The sequence below is a fragment of the Stomoxys calcitrans genome, chromosome 5, assembly GCF_963082655.1.
Source record: "Stomoxys calcitrans chromosome 5, idStoCalc2.1, whole genome shotgun sequence".
In the NCBI taxonomy this organism is placed as follows: Eukaryota; Metazoa; Arthropoda; class Insecta; order Diptera; family Muscidae; genus Stomoxys; species Stomoxys calcitrans.
In genome coordinates, this window is record NC_081556.1 from 55,618,246 (window position 1) to 55,638,759 (window position 20,514).

Sequence of the window (20,514 nt, forward strand, 5' to 3'; positions counted from 1 at the left end):
TCATTCAAATCGGATAAGAATCGCGCCCTCTAGAGACTCAAGAATTCAAGATCCAGGATCGATTTATATGGCTACTATATCAAAACATGAACTGATATATCTCATTTACAATCCCAATCGACCTACACTTATAAGAAGTATTTGTGCAAAATTTCAAGACGCTATATTCCTTCGAAAGTTTGCGTGCTTTCGACAGACAGACGGACGGACGGACAGACATGGCTAGATCGACATAAAATGTCACGACAATCAAGAATATATATGCTTTATGGGGTCTCAGACGAATATTTCGAGTAATTTCAAACAGAATGACAAAATTAGTATCCCCCATCCTGTGGTGGAGAGTATAAAAAAAACTCAAAGAAAGTATTTCACATATACAATGACATTTTTATTTTGGGCACCGGTGGTCTATACGGCGCTATTTCCAAATATGGATCGATCTAGACCATATTTGGGACGGATGTTTAAGGATTTAATAAATTTCCTAATTTCAGTCAAAATCAATAAGTTTGAACCTGTTTAACAATATTAACCTTCGGGCCCTGAAAATAATACCTATTCTTGCCATCATAAACTTCTAAGATATTTATGCTGTCAGACATTTAAGCTTAAACTTGGAGAGATTAGTTTTTATAGCCTACAACTCTCCTGTCGTATTTGTAACACCCAGCTGGAAGATCACTATTGAATTGGAACCCCCAATACCAGAACCAGTGTCTGTAATTTTTCATTCGTTAAAATACTTGTTTGATTGTATGTGGTGAATTGTGTTTGAATGTATTGAATATGTATGCGTTTTTCTCTTTGTAAATTTTCGTTTGAATATGTATGTGAGTGAGTGGCATGACACATTTGTTTCAGCCGGCAACAAATCATATCCTTATTGCATATAAACCACACACATACACAATAATGGTGAGCAGTGTTGTGTTCGCACAAGTGTAGGTGAGCTGGCATCTCTAAATATTTGTTAGCTTTATTTCTATCAACAACATTTGCATTAACGACCATCATCACTTTTGAATGGCACTGCAAACGACTCAATGTCCAAATTGTTTCCCGGTGCTGCCACAACTGCTGCTCTATGCATCCATGCAAATCCACAAATGGTGTGTGGGCAGTCATTAAAAATGTTTAACAACTTGACCAGAATGAAACAATTGTTACGAAATTTGAGCGTTTGATCAGTCAGTCTGATGTTTGGTTGTCCTATTGTTGGGCAGGGGCATTTTTTAATTTTTCGACTTTAATGAATTATTTGCTGGTTGCATTTTAACTATTATTGCAATTTTTATTAGCATATTGAAGCCGACAATTAGTGGTCATTATGGAAATGACTTAAATGCTTCCAAAAGCTGCAATGTGGGATTTTAATTATTTATTTGGTTTTCTATAAAAGCAACAATGACATGGAAAACAATTGGGCAAATCATCCGAAACACATGATTATTTGCCTATCAATCAATCGATTAAATAGAATAACAATCACTGCGGGCGTTGATATATTTGATGACATTTGAATCCACACAACAACAAATAGCTAAAAATAACAAAAATATTTATTCATTCAATTCTAATTATTCAAAGAACTCTTATACTCAAACGCAATTGCAATTGCAATAACAAAGCCAACAACAACATCAAATATTTATTAGCTTTTGTCTGCTTATTTGTGTGTGAAATGAAATCAAACGAATGGTAGAATCAAAAAAGATTTTCTTTATTAAATTATGCTTGACAGCGCGAAATCCTTCCAGGATAATGGCCACACACATTGTATACCCCATTTGGTAAATTATATTAATAATAATTATAGTTGGACTCATCAATTAAAAGGAACCAATTGCTTTTGTTTTTGTATAACCGAATTTTGATTTTGCTAAAATGTGATGGGCCAAAGACGTTAAAGCAAATTCCCTTACAATCTTCTTATATATAACAAGTAAAAGCGTGCTAAGTTCGACCGGGCCGAATCTTATATACCCTCCACCACGGATCGCATCCGTCGAGTTCTTTTCCCGGCATCTCATCTTAGGCAAAAAAGGGATAAAAGAAAAGATTTGCTCTGCTATTAGAGTGATATCAAGATATGGTCCGCTTCGGATCACAATTAAATTCTATGTTGGAGACCCGGGTCAAATGTCAGCCAATTTGAATAAGAATTGCGCCCATTGGGGGCTAAAGAAGTAAAATATAGAGATCGATTTATATGGGAGACTATAGACCGATTCAAACCATAATAAACACGTATGTTGATGGTCATGAGAGAATTGCGCCCTCTAGGATAGGAATTGCGCCCTCTTGAAGCTCAAGAAGTCAAGTCCCCAAATCGGTTTATATGGCAGCTATATCAGGTTATGAACCGATTTGAACATTTGGCACAGTTGTTGACAGTCATAATAAAATATGTCATGCAAAATTTCAGCCAAATCGGATAGTAAATGCGCCCTCTAGAAGCTCAAGAAACACATCCCCAGATGGGTTTATATGGCATCTATACCAGGTTATAGACCGCTTTCAACCATATTTGGCACAGTTGTTGGATATCATAACAATATATAAAAAATAATGAATACTTCGTGCAAAATTTCATTCAGATCGGATAAGAATTGCGCCCTCTAGTGGCTCAAGAAGTCAAGATTCAAGATCGGTTTATATGGCAGCTATATCAGGTTATTGACCAATTTGAACCTAATTTAGCACAGTTGTTGGAAGTCATAGCAAATCACGTCGTGCACAATTTCATTCTAATCGGATAATAATTTCGCCCTCTAAAGGCTTAAGAAGGACCGATTTATACCATACTTGGCACAATTGTTGGAAGTCATAACAAAACACGTCGAGCAAAATTTATTTCCAATCGGATAAGAATTGCGCACTCTAGAGGCTCAAGAAGTCAAGACCCAAGATCGGTTTATATGGCAACTATATCAAAACATGAACCGATATGGCTCATTTGCCATCCCAACCGACCTACACAATAAGAAGTATTTGTGCAAAATTTCAAGCGGGTAGCTTTACTCCTTCGGAAGTTAGCGTGCTTTCGACAGACAGACGGACGAACATGGCTAGAACCCCCATACCTTAATTTTCAGAAACGCCAGATCTCGGTAATGGGTGATGCGATTTAAGCGAAATTTTGTGTGCTCTCTTATAGTAACCTTAAAATAAAAATTTGGTATCCCAATTTCGAATGGGGTACCTAGGGGGGCCGCCCCACACCCAAAACCTAGCAAATATATATATAGACCAATCATGACAATATGGGACTCAAATAAAAGGTATTTAAGAGTAGAAAACGTATCTGATATCCAATTGTCTGACTAAGTGTTTGGGGGACCATCTCAACCCTCAAAACACCCCTAAATCGGACATATTTACAGACCTTGGCAATATGGGACTCAAATGAGAGCTATTGGCGAGTAGAATACGAATTTGGTATCCAAATGTGGGACCAAGTTTCTGAGGGTGCACCCCTTCCGCAAATCACCTCCCAAACAGGACTTATTCACTGATCATGGCAATATGGCGCTCAAATAAAAGGTATTTGAGTGTAGAATATGAACCTGATATCCAAATGTGGGACCGCCCCTTCCAAAAACAACCCCAAAGAGGAAAAATCTACGGCCATAGCAATATGGGGCTCAAATGAGAGGTCTTTGGGAGTAAAGCACGAATCTGATATCAATATTCGGGAAAAGTGTGTATGGGGCCACCCCACCCCCATAACACCATCTATATTGGACGTATTTGCTGATCATTCCAATATGGGGATGCAATAAGAAGTATTTTGGAATAAACCACGAATCTGATGTATATTTTCAGGGCCAAGTCACCAAAACACTCCCCAAAACGGTCATGTTTGCTTACTATGAAAAAATGGAGCTCAAATGAAAGGTATTGGGGAGTAGAATATGAATTTGATATCAACATTCGGGACCAACCGTCTAGGTGACGTCCCACCACCACCATAAAAATCCCCAAATAGGACAGTGGACAGTGAAGACAGTGGAGCTCGATATTCATAGTTTTTAGGGTCCATACCCCAAACCGGACATATTTGCTGGCTTTTGCAATAAGGGGTTTAAATGAAAGGTATTTGAGATTAGAAAACGAATTTGATATCCAATTTTGAGGCCAATGGCAATATGGGGTTCAAAAAATTATATATGAGAATAGAGCACGTTGCTGATATATTTTCAGGGCTTAGTGTTTGGGGGACCACCCCACTCCCCAAAACACCCCTAAATCGGGCATATTTACCGACCATGACAATGTGGGGCTTAAATGAAAGGTATTGGTGGGTAGAGCAAGAATTGATACCCACTTTCAGGACCAATTTTCTTTGGAAAAAGGGGTAGACCACTTTTCCCAAAGTACCCCACAAACAGCAAATTGTTACTGACTATTGCAATACGGGCTCAAATAATGGTATTTGGTATTCCCCAAAACACTCCCCAAAGGTTAAAAAATTTTCGATCATGCCAATATGTGGCTTAAATGAAAGGTATTTGAGATTAGAAAACGAATTTGTTAACCATTTTTGGGGCCATGTGTTTGGGGGACGCCTCATCCCGTAAACTTCCCTTAAACCAATGACAATATGGGGTTTAAATAAATGGTATTTGGGAGAAGAGCACGATGATGATATTTTTTCAGGGCCAAGTGTCTGGGGAACCACCTCAACGCCGAAAACACCCCTAAGTCAGACATCATGAGAATATCGGAGAGAAATAAAGTCTTTAAGAATGGATTACACCTTACATCCAAACTTAAATTCGTAGACCAATAAAGATTATATGGGATTCAGATAAAGGCACTTATATTTTTAAACTGTTAGTCAAGCTATATACTATTTTCGTAGCATGGTATTAAAAGCTGTTTAATTGTCAAAAATAAATATTCCAAAGAAAATTTTTTTCCATATAAAGTAAAAGAAGGCGCAGCGGAGCGGGCCCGGGTCAGCTAGTATTATTTATAGTTCAACAATAGCAGAGCTATAGATTGAAGACTTTCAACATAAAATTGAAGGCCTTTTTCATACAAGGACAGTTAGGACTGTTGTAGTAACCTCAGCTTTGGTCCGATCTTTACAATATTTGTGTCGGACAGTCAAGATTTTCTAACCGCCAGACCAAAGATATTCTCCCTTGCTGTCTAAGGCATTAAAGTAGCCTATCACGATTTTAAAGTCTTGTGTGCAGCAATGTTAAATTTTTCTCTCTTCGCGCTAATAAAATGTATTCTTGGTATATTCGACCTTGTCTTGATTATATTCATACTAAAGAAATTGGCTTTTATGCGGGTTGTACTCATTCCATCGCTCTTCCTATATGGCGATAATATCGTCCTTGTAGTTTCAATACATTCAATTACATCCATTCAATACATCGAAATCTTCTTAGTGAACTAAGAAGATTTCGAACATCCGCAGATCATGGTCGTTTATTCGTTTGCAGTGGTCTTCAACGTTAGGAGTCCGTTTTTATCTTTTTTTCTTTTCTCAGAGTAATGAAAATTTTCTAAGTGTGTGGGTCATTAGCCCAGCTCCCTTTCATTGGCTACATGTGTTTTTGCGGGATTACATATCCCTTTTTATAATGAGTGGCTTGCTCCAAGGTTCAACCCAAAATAATGACTCACGGAGTCATTATTATGGGCAAAAATGACTCACGGAGTACGTGTGGATTGATGCCTCACAAATAACGCATATTTTGCTTATTAACGAAGCCATTCAGCCAGAAATGAGCCTCATCGCTGAAGATGATTTTTCGAAGAAAACGATGTGGCCACTGACTTCAAATTTCGGTAGTAATTTCTACTCGTTGTTGGCTCGTATATCTTTCCATTAAGAAATGCCAAACCTTACTGAAGAGCAATGTCAAAAGAGCGGCAAAAAATATTGTGTCGTTTCGGTCTACTTTTGTAGCGTCGCTGAAAAAACGAGAAAAATAACTTCGTACAAGTAAAACGTTTTTATCGTGAGCATAGATGAAAAAATAGACAACTTTATGGTAAAAAAAAACTATATTGTAATGAAAGCAAATAGAAGTCACGCGCATCGCTAAAATTTCTGAAAAATGTACATTTACTATTCACATTATAAATAACTTGAAATCGAGTACAAGCACGCGTGAAGTTTTAATTTAACTTTGACCAAAACTACTGAAGGCATTAAAATATATTCAGCTGATAAATTAGCTTCTCTAACTATACTTTATTTGCAAGGTAAAATTGGCATTAAAAAAAATCATTCTATGATGCTTATTATCCATTCCAAAATTATTATTCAATCGAGCAAGTTAACATTTTCTACTGATAATATGGCTGCATCATATTATTGAAAATTTGCATATTCCCCCCGTTGACAAGAAAAAACGAAAAAGTATGAAAAGCAACAATCAAAGCATGACAACAATCACAAACAGCATAAATACACAACGAATTGTATGAACGCGACGCAATGGCTGTAAAAATAAAAACCGAAGGTTCTATAAGAAAAAGAACAAAGTATACAAATCGATATGCTCGAATAAGCACGATTATTAAGGGGTATGTTGTTTTCCTTAGCAAATTTTGATGAAGGACACAAGCAATTTTCTAGCTCGTATGTAGTGCCTTGATTCATTTCTGAGAAAGTTGGTTTCTTTTTACTTCATACGCCACTACTGCGGCAAACACACAAAATGAGAACTGTAAGACTCACTGCTATGTAAACTGATCAACTCGGAATCACGATACCCTAGATTCAGAGAAATTTGTTAGTAAAAACAGCACAAATGTTTGGTGTAACAACAGAAAATCTGCTAAAAATGGACAGTAGTTTTTTGCTAAAGCAGTAAAAGTTTTCTGCTCTTTTCATATGAAACATATGTTAAATGTACCCTAAATATATAAAAAAAAATTATATTCCACTTTAATTCATTCTATCATCTGATAATTTTTAGGGATTTGAAGCTATTAAACAACGAATTTATGACTAAAAATGCCAAAAATGATTACATATATACATAGCAGGCTTCCATTGTCGTTTAAAAGTTCAAAAATGGTTTGGTATGGTTTCCTCCAAAAGTCAAAAAGTGTAAAATTCAGCAGACAGTGTTTGCTGTTAACAGCAAACTTACATCCTGGGTGTATTTATCTATTGTGATTTCGATTCTGTTAAATATTGTTACACTAATGTTGCACCTAAACTGGACAACATTTTGCAAATTTCATCCCAACCCTCTCATTGTGTTACACTTTTTGCATTTTTAATCGAACATGTTCATATGTAGTCACTTCGACCAAATAATTCGGTAAAAATCGCATCCCTGTCTTCGAATGAAGAACATACTGGCAATCCATCTATAGTGCTGTTAGGTAAATAAAACGCGTTCACTTTTTCTATTTTTATACCCACCACCATAGAATGGGGGTATGCTAATCTAGGACCCCATAAAGTATATATATTCTTGATCGTCTCGACATTCTGAGTTGAACTAGCCATGTCCGTCCGTCCGTCTGTCGAAATCGCGATAGCGGTCGAATGCGTAAAGCTAGCCGCTTAAAATTTTGCACAGATACTTAATATTCATATAAGTCGTTGGAGGTTGCAAATGGGCCATATCGGTTCATACTTGCATATAGATTGGATCTCCCGATTTGACTTCTTGAGCCCCTGGGAGCTGCAACTTTTGTCCGATTTGGCCGAAATTGTACATGTGGTGTTCTGTTATCACTTATAACTACTGCGTCAAGTACGGTCTAAATCGGTCTATAACCAGATGTAGCTCCCATATAAACCGATCTCCCGATTTGACCTCTTGAACCCCTGGTAGCCGCAATTTTTGTCCGATTTGGCTGAAATCTTGATCAAAGCGTTCTGTTATGGCTTCCAACAACTGTGCCAAGTACGTTCCAAATCTGTGTATAACTTGACATAGCTCCCATATAAACCGATCTCCCGATTTGACTTCGATTTGAGCCCCTGGAATCCCCAATCCAACAACTGTTCCAAGTACGGTTCAAATCGGTCTATAACCTGATATAGCTCCCATATAAATCGATCTCCCGATTAGGCTTCTTGAGCCCTTGGAAGCCGCAATTTTTGTCCGATTTAGCTGAAATTTTAAACAAAGTGTTCTGTTATGGCTTCCAACAACTCTGCCAAATACGTACCAAATCTGTGTATAACGTGATATAGCTCCCATATAATCCGATCTCCCGATTTGATTTCTTGAGCCATTACAAGCCGTAATTTTTATCCGATATGGCTGAAATTTTGCATATAGTGTTTTGTTATGACCCTGAACAACTGTGCGAAGTACGGTCCATGTCGGTCTAAACCCAGATGTAGCTCCCATATTTTAGCAGAATCCATGATGGTGGATTCCCAAGATTCGGCCCGACAGAACTTAGCAGGTTTTTACTTGTTATATATTTATTTTATTTCAAAACATTCAACAAATTGTGTCTGCTTCTGTTAAAACAAAATTTGCTTGAATCATAGCAGCTGATTTTAAGTGCGACATTCTCCACCTTAGACTTGGCACGGTGTAAGAAATGCAACATTTGTCTACTCTCTGTATGCAACACCATTATAAAAGTACACTACACCCGGTGGTGGGGTTACATTTTTTTTTGGACAAACGATTTCACAAATATCGCCAGCATTAGGATGGGATAACCACCGCTGAAAATTTTCTTCTAATGTTCTCGCCAGGATACGAACTAAGGCGCTCAGCATTATCGGTGGATATGCTAACCTCGGTGCTACAGTGTGGCAATTTAAAATCAGACTCACTAACACAAATACATTCATTGTTATACCACAGAAGTGACAGACCAAAGCCTCTGGTGGCAGACGAAACCACACTGGCATTCCGAGCTAGCCAACAACTCCTGTACCTTAATTTCATTGACATCAGTTATGATTTACTTAAAGCTCTCATATGCATATATATAGAAACAGATTATCTGCTCTTATAGGATCATAGACAATTTTTAGGCATGCTTGCCTCCGTGGTACACCTGGGTTCCAAAATGTATGTTTTTTTCTCAATTTTTTATACTCTACATCACCACTGTGGTTCACGGTATTATAACTTTGTGCATTTGTTAGCAACGCAAAGAAGGAGAAGAGCTAGACCCATTGATAAGTATGCCGATCGACTCAGAATCACTTTCTGATTCGATTTAGTCATGTCCGTATGTCTGTCCATGTATTCTTGTAATCAAGGTACAGGTCGTACTTGTTGTCCGACTGTCGTAAAATTTATCACAAGTCACTTTTTTGGTCCAAGAACGATCACTATTGATTTTGAAAAAAATCGGATCAGATTTATCAGATATTGATCCCATATATATAGCTTTCACCCGACATGGCCTTCTAAGGCCGTAGTAGCCACAATTTTGGTCCAATCTTTACAAAATTTTGCGTGAAACGCTTTATTTGTTGTTCCAATACGTGCTCAATCTTTCATCCAAATCAGATAAGATTTGTATATAGCTCCCATAACATAATGGCATTTTAAGGCCATAGTAGCCACAAATTCGTCCAACCCTATCAAAATTTTGTATGAGATATTTTATTTGACGTCCTAATACGTGTGCAAAATTTCATCAAAATCTGATCAGATTTAGATATAGCTCCAATATATAACTTTCATCCGATATGGTCAGTTAAGTCCGTAGTCACCAAAATTTTCGTCCGATCTTTACAAAATATAGTGAGATGTTTTGTTTCACGTCCCAAAACGTGTGCAAAATTTAACCAAAATGTGAAAAATTTCATCAAATTCGGTTTAGATTTAGATATAGAGCTCCTGTGTGGTCCGATTTCTACAAAATTTTGGGTGAGGTATTTTATTCAAAGTCACAATACGAGTACAAAATTTCACCAAAATTGGATCAGATTAAGGTAAAGCTCCCATTTTATCTTTCATTACATGGACTTTTAAGCCTTTAGTAGCAAAAATTTTGGTCCGATTTCTACATTCTATATGGATGATAGATAATTTTGGCTCTATCTTTACAAAATTTAGAGTGAGGTGTTTTGTATGCCGTCCCAGTGTGTGTGCAAAATTATATAAAAATCGATACTGATTTCGATATGCAAATTTGCCGTTGAATATTCCATTAAGGAACTGGGGCATGCTGATTTCAATATAGTTCCCATATCTATATTTCATCTGCAATGAGCCTTTAAGGCTGTAGTAGCCATAATTAAGGTCCTATCGTACGAAAATTTTACAAGGTTCTATTCGATATTTCAATAGGTATGCCAAATTATAGTCTGGCTAGATTTGAACATAGGTGCTTTGTATTAAAAGCAATACGTAGACTTGGTAGTGTTGAGTATTATATAGTCGGCTCCGCCCAATTTTTGCCTTTCCTTACTGGTTTTTTTGTGTGTGTGGATAGGTTTCTATATATCAGTACAAGCATAAGTTATTTTGTTAAACAAACATGTCCAAAAGACATGTTACACCATAAGGAGAGCAACATGACAGTCCTGTTTGGGGAAAAAGAAAACGAAACGACTGTGTAGTGGTAATGACAGTATGTGTATTTAACTGCATTTCCGTTATTCATATACACCATAAACTCTACGAATTGAAAGCATAGGAACAGCACACTCAAACACACACACTACACCATTTCCTTCTACCTCTTCGTTTTATTAAAGACAGTGCGTCCGTTAGCTAGCTTATTGCTTGTTTTGTGGAAGTATGTGTGTGTGTAGGGCAAGCCTTTTGCTCATTATATTTTAAATGTATTTGACACTCATGAAATACTATCCTACAAAAAAAGAAGAAGAAAGTTACATGAAAACATAAGCGCTTTACATAATATGCCCCACAAAGGAGACCAACATATTCTCACAGACACACACACCTTTAACAGAACGCGGAATAGTATAATGAAATGTCGAAAGGGTTATAAAGGTAAATATATGTGTTAAAATAAAGAAAACCATCAAATCGATCATAAATATTTATTACAAACAAGGTTAATGGCATCCAGTTGGCCCCAGCCAAATCGTGTGTACCTTTAACTGTGGATGGTTCCACAGCTAGTAGTGCGATGTCATCTTGAGTTAAAATCAATGCACTCTAGTCAGATAAGGTGAGATTTTCCTCCTTTAAGTTCTTATGAAGCCAAATGGATACGGGTTACATCTTGTCCAAAGACTTTTTAAGTCCACATGTAAAAGTTCTGCAAATCGCATAAGAATAATGCCCGCTAGGCCCTCAGACAATGACATCAGAAAATCCATTTGTTATACGCTCCTGCATAAGATGGGGGCATACGAGGTCTGATCAAATAACCGTTATTTTAAAAAGTATTTGTTTATTCATCAATAACTATCTTGTCCCCTTCGAAGTAAACTCCCTCAGATTTAATACACTTATGCCAGCCTTTTTCCAATCTTCGAAACACTTCTGAAACGCGCTTTTTGGTATTGCCATAAGCAATCGGAGATATGGCATGGACATATGGCAGCATTAGGAGGGGATAACCAACGCTGAAAATGTTCATGATGTTCTCGCCAGAACTCGAACCCAGGCGTTGAGCGTCATAGGTGGACATGGTAACCTTTGCGCTACGGTGGCCTTCTAGTCATTGCAGTCAATGCAGAATAGTAAAAAAAAGAATAAATGTGGACAAAAGTACATTCAATAAAATTGACATACAAGCAATATTCTTATAAGGTAATCTCTTTTATAATATTCCATAAATTAGAATCTTCGATGGCCACCAACATTGGAAAATAACTAATCACGTCGATGCTAGAAATACATTAGCTCAGTCAAAAATTGCTTGAAGGTCTATACTTAAATTTGAACCGATCTGGACCATATTCGGCATGGTTTTAGATACTTTAACCTATGTTCTCCTCTACAAATGTCTAGAACAATATTTACCTCTTAGATAAACCGATAGGTTAGGTTAAAGTGGCAGTCTGCCATCAGACTCACTTAGACGCTTTTGTCCATTGTGGTGCCACAGGAATAGGTACCTACCATTGAACCATCCAGATCGCTTTAAAAAGCCCAACAACTTGCGAATGTTCACGTCCGCTAAATCAAACAGGTTCTTAAAGAAATGAGAACCTAAAGTGAAACTCCTTGTGACTGCCAGTGCGGGACACATACACCGCAGATTTGCTATAGTCTATACTTCCTCGATATCCTCACAGCTTCGGCAAAAGTCGTTACTGGCAACATTCAGTCTGTGAGCATGTTTTCCGAGCAGACAATGATCTGTGACGACGGACACAATGACTGAGACGTCCGTTCTAGCTAGTTACAGCAAAGCGGTGGACCTCTTCTAGACCTTGATTGGGCCAAATAATTTTGAAATGCTCAAGACCCCCCTTTGTGACCATCTATCTATCTCTTCGGGCCTGATCCTGAAAACTTAACTTACATGTCGCTAGAGGCTTACCTACAGATTCCAGTTCCCCTAGAATGTGTAAGGTAGTTCCTAGTTCTCTTCTTAGTTCTCTTAAGCTCGTTTGCTTAACAATTCCCTAGGATATCTCTGTGACCCGGCACCCAGAACAGGTTAATATTGAACTGTTCAGTCATCTCGTTTAGAGATCTGCAACATTCGTGAATGATTTTTGAATTCAGAAACACGTTATCCAGTAATTCAAGTCTGAGAAAATATATATGCCAGTTTTCGTTATGACATTACATCTTAGCCATTCCACCACTTCTTTAATTGCAAGGATATCCGCTGGGTACACACTGCAATGGTCGGGTAACCTTCTCGATATGACCAGTTCTAGTTTTTCAAAGTACACCTCAAAGCCTACCTGGTCGTCTAGTTAACAGGTAAAACGATAAAAAGTTGTAGACTTACTTTCAATATTTTCTCTGTTTGACCAACTGAGCGTATGGGTAAGCTCGTCCTCGCAATCTGGCTAGAAGAAAGCATAACCGATGATTTAAACCTCAGCATACTGTATCCCGTACACAAGGAAGGAGACAACATACACGATGTTTTCGAGCGTATGTGAGGGATTAAAATATAAATTCAACGAGATAATTTAACTCTATCAATGCGCCTATAAACCTGGTAAATACACCTTGGATCGTATGTTCACACTGCGCCTTATCCTGGTAAAGACCAAAAGGCAAAAGCTCGACTCCTTCCTTTCTTTTCAACGGCTACAATGCCACTTTCCATCGCCCCTCACTTTCAAAGATACTTCAAGTCATGTCGGCGTTTGGTATCATTACAAAATTGGTACGGCGTTGCTGCGGTATGAATCATGAGCTCAATGACGTTGCCTAAGACAAACATATCAAAATAAAATGATTACGAATGCGAATTAAGAATGGCGCTTCTTCTAGGAGTTTCAATTAATGGCAAACTCTGTATGGGAATAGTACAATTTCGGTGAAGTTGAAGAGCACAATAATGAGGTGCTTGGAAATCTATTTGGACAAGGTTAGTGGAAAAACATTCTGTTATGGTCAACTAAGTAAGGATGTCCCCTTCCACCGTCCACCTCGTAGCTGTGGAAACGAAGGTCAGAAGTAGACTGTTGAGTTCCTTCTTTGTTTCTGTTCTGCTCTAACGGAACCCAAGTTCTTTCGATCCTTCATGTCCTCCTTGAGATAATGGAGTTACATCTGGCTGATCTGTTAAAATCTTAACTCTCTTAAACTGGATATTCCCGCAATTGCTGTACAGCGAAATGGCAGCCATTACACGATTAGTGTAGTTTTCAAAACGAACTTTTAATATACTAATTGAAGCTTTATAAGATTTATAGGCACTAGGTGAACCAACCAAACACGCAAAAGGTGGCCCAACTAAAGGTTTGTTTAGTTTTGGCCCAGAGTCGTATCATAGCGAGAAATATGTGTAGGTGAGAGGGTAAAGAATATGCATAAGTCACCAGATAAGGCCTAGAGACGAGATAGAGAGATTTATGAAGACACCTCCTAGAGACAAAAATGCAAAATTTGCCCCTGAACATTCCATTAAGGAACAGGGGCAAACTTCTCACATATCATTGAGTGCAGTCCGATTCAAGTTTAAGCTCAATGATAAGGGGCCTCCTTTTTATAGCCGAGTCCGATCGACGTGCCACAGTGCGACATCTCTTTGAAGAGAAGTTTTACATTAGGAGGGGAAAATCAACGCTGAAAATTTTTTCTGATGGTCTCGCCAAGATTCGAACCCAGGCGTTCAGCGTCATAGGCGGACATGCTAACCTCTGCGCTACGTTGGCCTCCCTCCTAGAGAGACGTTGGCAATATTACCCAGATCGGAGAAGAAGTTGGAAAGCCTATGCCCCTCTTGACCCGGAAATGAACAAATTATGATGATAGATGTTGGCATATTAATTTTTAGTATCTATTTTTGATGGCCAAATAGGGTCTTTAAAACGTATATGGCACTCAAAATCGATCGTGTAGGTTACATAGACACACATTGAAATAAAATAGACACGGACAGAGATCTCTATGACTTAAAGGGTGATTTCAGATTTCCTAACCTATTCTCGTTCTGACTTACATAACAGGCATATATCGTAATCAGCCATTCTTTTCTATCTGGTGATACCAAACATATCGAGAAGCCGCCTTGTACAATACCAATAAAAGTTAGGCAATTCCAGCTATTCCCATAACCCTGTTAGCTGCAAAGATGGGAATATGCATATGTATTTATGCTATGCCCATACACATATTGCTGTATTTGAGATTTTTATACAGCAACAAATGCGTTCGTTTGTTGGTTATGTAGTTTGTCCTTTTTATTGCATTTAAGCAAGTGTCCTTTAAAACGTTTGCTCATATATAGCAGAAAGGTGTATGCACAGTGTATGTGCCGCCTTATGGCTACAACTTCCGTTTGTTTTAGTCGCCCTCTTTATTCTCCTGACACTGGCACTCGGGCACGTCGTCGGTTTCATTCTCGTGTTGATATGCATTAAGAACAACTTCGTCGTTATGCTCTCCTTGCCATCGCATCGCTAAAGTCACAGCCTTTTGAGGTTCCCAGTTCTATTGTTATTATTTTATTATGTTGCCGTTTTATTATTATTTACGTTGCGTTTTTCTTTTTTGTGCCTTTACATTTTTCACTAAAAGTATATTTTTTTTTTGTTTTTCTTTCTGGTTCGCAGCCTTGAGCATTCAAGTGTCGTTGTGCGACTTATACATTTATATTTGTGAACCACTATCGCATACTTGCGCGCTTAAGGTTTCATTGTATGCAGATTTTCTTATATCATTTAAACTCCTTTTTTCTGCTCTCCGCATTTCAATTGCATTGAGGTGGTGTATGCAAAAGGCTTTGTGCAGTGCATGCGTGTATGCGAATCTTATGCTAACATAAAAAAAAATTTGAATTAAACCAAATAAACATCAAAGCCAAAAAAAAGAACAAATTGCTCGTACTTCGGTCGGTTGGTTGCATTCAATTTTTCTTTGGTTCCGTTTCCAGTTCATCGTCGCATTGCAGCAAAAATTATTTGTTATGGCTGCCAACTAAGAACACAGCCATGTTCGCCAAAGGAACATCAACCGAGCCAACACTAGTTCCACAGTCTTACCACCAGTACTCACTAACAACACCACAAACACTGCCATCAACTCTTAGGATCCTTAAAGACGTACTCATGATTAGGTTGCCTATTTTGATATTCACATCAGTGTTCGTGTTCGTGTTCGAATTTCTCGTTATCACTTGAATAGTGCTTTTCATTTTTCACTGACGATAACTGAACGATTGCAACAAAATATTAGCAGCGTTTACGATTTCAATGTTATCCTAGATATGGGAAGTAGAAGATAGGGCGCTAAGGTGCACCTCATGCATTTGTCAACTATTTGTAAATCTGAACCGATTCTGATGAAATTTAGCAGATCCTTTCAGATGACTTAATATAGGAACCATAACAAATTTCGTTTAAATCGTTTGAAAGTTTTGGTAACTACGTTCTTTCAGTTAAAATCAGGCTTTATATATGGATGGGAGTTGTAAGTAAATCAGAACGGATTTTTCGTACCGTACATAAAGGTTTTGAAAACATGGTACTTTTGTTTTTAACGCCCTGGGAGACAGAGAAGAGATTAACTCATACTCATAATCTCTTCTCTGCTTGGTTCTGTTGAATATCCAGATCCAGGGACTCTGCGACTAAGGTGGGGTGCATACAGAGGGATCTGGGTCCGGCTGGGCTATTAAATAGGTAACGTGTGTCGTGGTCACAAACGGGACACACATTGGCATCAATGTCTGCTTTTTAGTAGTTGAGGCAGTAGCATTTGCCGCATCGTAATTGAGCTGGCTTACCGTGGGCGGTCAATTTTTTCGGGTAAAGTTCATGTCGGTCGTTCTCCAAGCACCACATTTACCCGGTAGCTGTTCACAGCATCTGCTACTGTGTCTACATGAATATATCTAGTCCCGGTTGATAAGCCGCTTGATTGAGAGTTTATTTCATATAGTGCTGAACCTCTCTTTCTAAAGGCTTCTGGGTAGTGAATACCTACCCACAAGATGGTGATTTGGGAGCTAACTGTGATTATAGCCCAGAATAATAGTTATGTCTTGTAATAGTTATGATATCGCATGGTAGGATCTCATGATGGAGGTGGTCCACGTGAGAACTGAGTAGACAGCCCGTCACAGTTCGAAGAGCGGCATTCTGAAAGATCTGAATATTATTTCACTGCGTATCACATGGTTGACGAGACCACACCGGTCAACTTTATCAGCACGCCAAGTGCTGCCGGCAAGTGACTTGAGGTCCTTGTTTGTACAGTTGACCTTATCGCCAATTGTTGTGGCATATGGGAACAATGTGCAAAAGCTGTCAAATATAACAATAAATATTTTGGGACACTTGATGGTCGGAATCGGTCCTCCATCGACTTTCATATTCAGTTCATGATTCACCTCATGCGTATTTGTAGTGAACAATGTGACTGAAGATTTGATGGCAGATATCTTCAATTCTCTTACACCGAAATAAGCGGCAAGATCGTTGAGATAGACGTTTAACCTGTCGCAGATGCCAACAATGTGTGGGGGCCTGATGCCATGATCATACAGTCGTCCGCATATGATACGACCTCAATGCCGTTAAACAGTGTCATAGATATCACCCCGCCTTGGGGAACTCCTTGTTTCACTCTTGGGCGTTTCGACTTTTTATCTCTAATATCCACAAATGACTGGCGACCAAACAGATAATTCGTGACCCAGCACTTTAGACTTAACTGTGGGAATGTCCTCAAATAGTTCAGCATGACTGACCCCGTAAAGGATGATTTTTTGAGAGCTATTGATAAGTTTTTGAAAACAAACCACATAAAATTCAGAAAAATGCATAAAATCTTTTTTTGAATCGATAGTACGGTCCATATAATTTAATCTTTAAAGATTATTTCATGCAAATGTTGACGGTGAATGCGCCTCAAATGGTCCATCCGCTTAGTCCAATTTTGGCAACATTTCGGCCGGTATCTTATGAATAAATGCTTCAATGTACTCTTCCAATGCGTCAATAGAAGCGGACTGTATAGACATGAGCTTTAATATAGCCCCACAAAATATAATCTTAAGACGTTAAATTGCATAGACCGGTCCCGAACGTGAAACAAAATGTTCACCGAACTCGCCTCTCAATAAGTCCATTGTTACGCGTGCTGTGTTGCCACTTGCCGTCTTGTAGAAAACACATGTCATGCAAGTCAAGCTTTCGGATTTAGGTTAAAACAAAGTTGGATATCATCTCACGATAGCGCTTACCATTCACAGTTACGTTACGATTTACATAATCTTTGAAAAAGTACGGTCCAATGATGCCACCAGCCCATAAACCGCACCAAACTGTGACTATTCTGGATGCATTGGTAGTTCTCGCAATGCTTCTGGCTGACCTCCACTCCAAAATTGACAATTTCGTTGATTTACGTATCCATGCAAGTCAAGCTCTTGGATTTAGGGTAAAACAAAGTTGGATATCATCTCACGATAGCGCTCACCATTCACAGTTACGTTACGATTCACATCATATTTGAAAAAGTACGGTCCAATGATGCCACCAGCCCATAAATCGCACAAACTGTGACTTTTTCTCGATCCGTTGGTAACTCTTGCAATGCTTCTGGCTGATCTTCACTCCAAAATCGACAATTTCGCTTATTTACGTACCAATTGGCCAAAGATGGAAATAGCCATAAAATGGAAGAAGCGCGCAATGAACTTTCTTAACAGAGCACGCATTTTGAAAATAAAATTGAATAATTTGCAAACGTCTTACCATCGATTCATGGTTATCGTTTGAAGATGTTTGATAATGAAACAAAAACGAAACGTGAGTGATCAGTTTAAACCAGTGTTGCCATTGGTTTAAAAAATCGCCCTTAGAATGCTTTCGATAAGTACAGTGCCACAAGTACGATCCTTTTATTTGACATGGGCTGCTTGAAGCCACGGCCAATGTGTGCTGTGATGGCATGCAAAGCAGTTGTTGCGCTAAGTAGTCTTCGCAATCCATGCTGATGCTCGGCGAATGGAAATTCTCCAACAAGTGGGAACAGTAGTTCCTCAAGCGTTTTAACTACTGCTAAGTGAAGGGAGAACGGTCTGTACGACCCCCTACTCGGGTAATTTTCAGATTTGAGATGGGTCACTCTGCCCAACTTCCGAAGGAAGTACTTGGAGTGTTTGAGAAACAGATGCTTCTCAAACTTTATGCAGACTTCTGCATTGTCGGAGAATATCTGCACCGTATGAACCACGAGCCATATGACAACTCGCAGTGGCGGGATTTGAGTTTTTGGTCATTGCAAAAATCATATCTTTCAACCGAATGTAAAATCGAATAACTAAAACGTCATATGATAGAAATGTGCTCAGCCTATGAAATGAAATTTGCTAAAGAGTGATATAAAAATGTGTTTGATATATAGACTGATCTCCCGATTTAGGGTTTGGACACATGAAAGAACCATTTTTCGTTCGATTACGTTTTAATTTGAAAGAGTAAGTTGTATAAGGGCATCAACAATCAATATTTGATATGTTCGAGGTGACCAAGTTTCACGCTCCATGCTAGAGAAGTGTCGGACTGCAGTACATCGTTCGGACTCGGCTATCAAACATTAAACCTGAACCGGACAGCTCTCATTAGAATGTGAGAAGGTTGCTCCTGTTCCTTAATGAAATGTTCATGCGCAATTTGCATTATTAAGCAATCAATAAAAAAATGTCAACTTCGTATCTAGCTTTCAAAGTATTAAACTTGAAAAAGAACCAAATTAACTAACAATGAACTCCTGAACACTCACATCTTCCGAACGAAAAATCAGATATTTGTATGGGTAGTATTTTTGAAATCGTTAGAAAGTTTTACATAGGTTAGGCCACATAGTTTTACGCCGTGGCGCACAGGTTAGCATGTCCGTCTATTATTCCGAACGCCCGGGTTCACTTCTCAGGGTGAACATCAGAAAAATGTTTAGTTGTTGTCATCCTCTTACTAATGCTGGCTACATTTGTGCGGCATCTTGCCATATTAAAACTACTCTAACAACTGGTGTCGCTATGCGGCCATTCGGCCTCGGCATATCATTGAGCTTTAAACTTTAACCTGACTGTACACATTGATATGAGAGAAGTATCCCCTGTTTCTTATGAAATGTTCATGTGAAATTTAGTAGTTAGTAGTTTTTTCTAAAATATTGTAGGCGCACTTGAAAAAGTAGAGCTAGACGCAAGAAATTTTCCATAAATACTTCTTATTAATAGAAGTCGGTTGGTATTGTAAACGGCCAAATCGCTTCATATTCAGATATAGCTCCCACATACCAAACTCCAGGTTGTAATTATTGATAATTTAGAGAATGCAATTCTTATCCGATTTGGCTGAAATTTTGCGCAATGACATTTTCTATGACCACCATCAGATGTACCAAGACCGTATCAGTGCATTATCTGATATTACTTTACTTTAATTGGCTATGACAGAATATTTGTTCCACTAGCCGAAAGTAGAATAGCGTTCCAAGCGCCTCGATCTTCTGCGCTCATTCTAAAATCTCTGACACCAAGTTTCGAGGTGTCTCCCACAACTTGATCTTTCCATCGGGCTTTTGGTCTTCCCGGTTTGTGTGTACCACCGTGTTTGCCTTCAAAAGACTTCTTTGCTGGAGCTTCTTCATCCATTTTGACAACATGACCTAGCCAACGCAGCCGTTGCATTTTGATGCGTGTAACTATGCTTCGTCGTCATACAGCTCGTGGTTCATACGTCGTCTATATTCTCCGTTAACGCAAACTGGTCCATATATTTTACGAAGAATCTTTCTCTCAAATACTCCAAGCACTGCCTCATCTGCTTTCACAAGTACCCATGCTTCAGAACCATATAACAGCACGAGTAGTATCAGTGTCTTGTAAAATGTAGTCTTCGTCTGTTGAGAGGTGGCCTCGTTTCTAAACTGCTTACTTAGTCCAAAGTAGCATCTGTTTGCCAGTATTATTCTTCGC

General features: G+C 38.5%; 1 long non-coding RNA gene across 1 annotated transcript in view; it reads right to left on the reverse strand.

The window, feature by feature from the left end:
* Positions 1 to 15,482: 15,482 nt before the first annotated feature.
* The window catches only part of LOC131997656 (uncharacterized), a 312,520-nt gene continuing 307,488 nt past the window's right edge, over positions 15,483 to 20,514 (reverse strand). The window contains exon 8 of the long non-coding RNA XR_009398325.1: positions 15,483 to 15,493. This is a non-coding gene — a long non-coding RNA (uncharacterized LOC131997656). The remainder of the gene's footprint in view (positions 15,494 to 20,514) is intronic.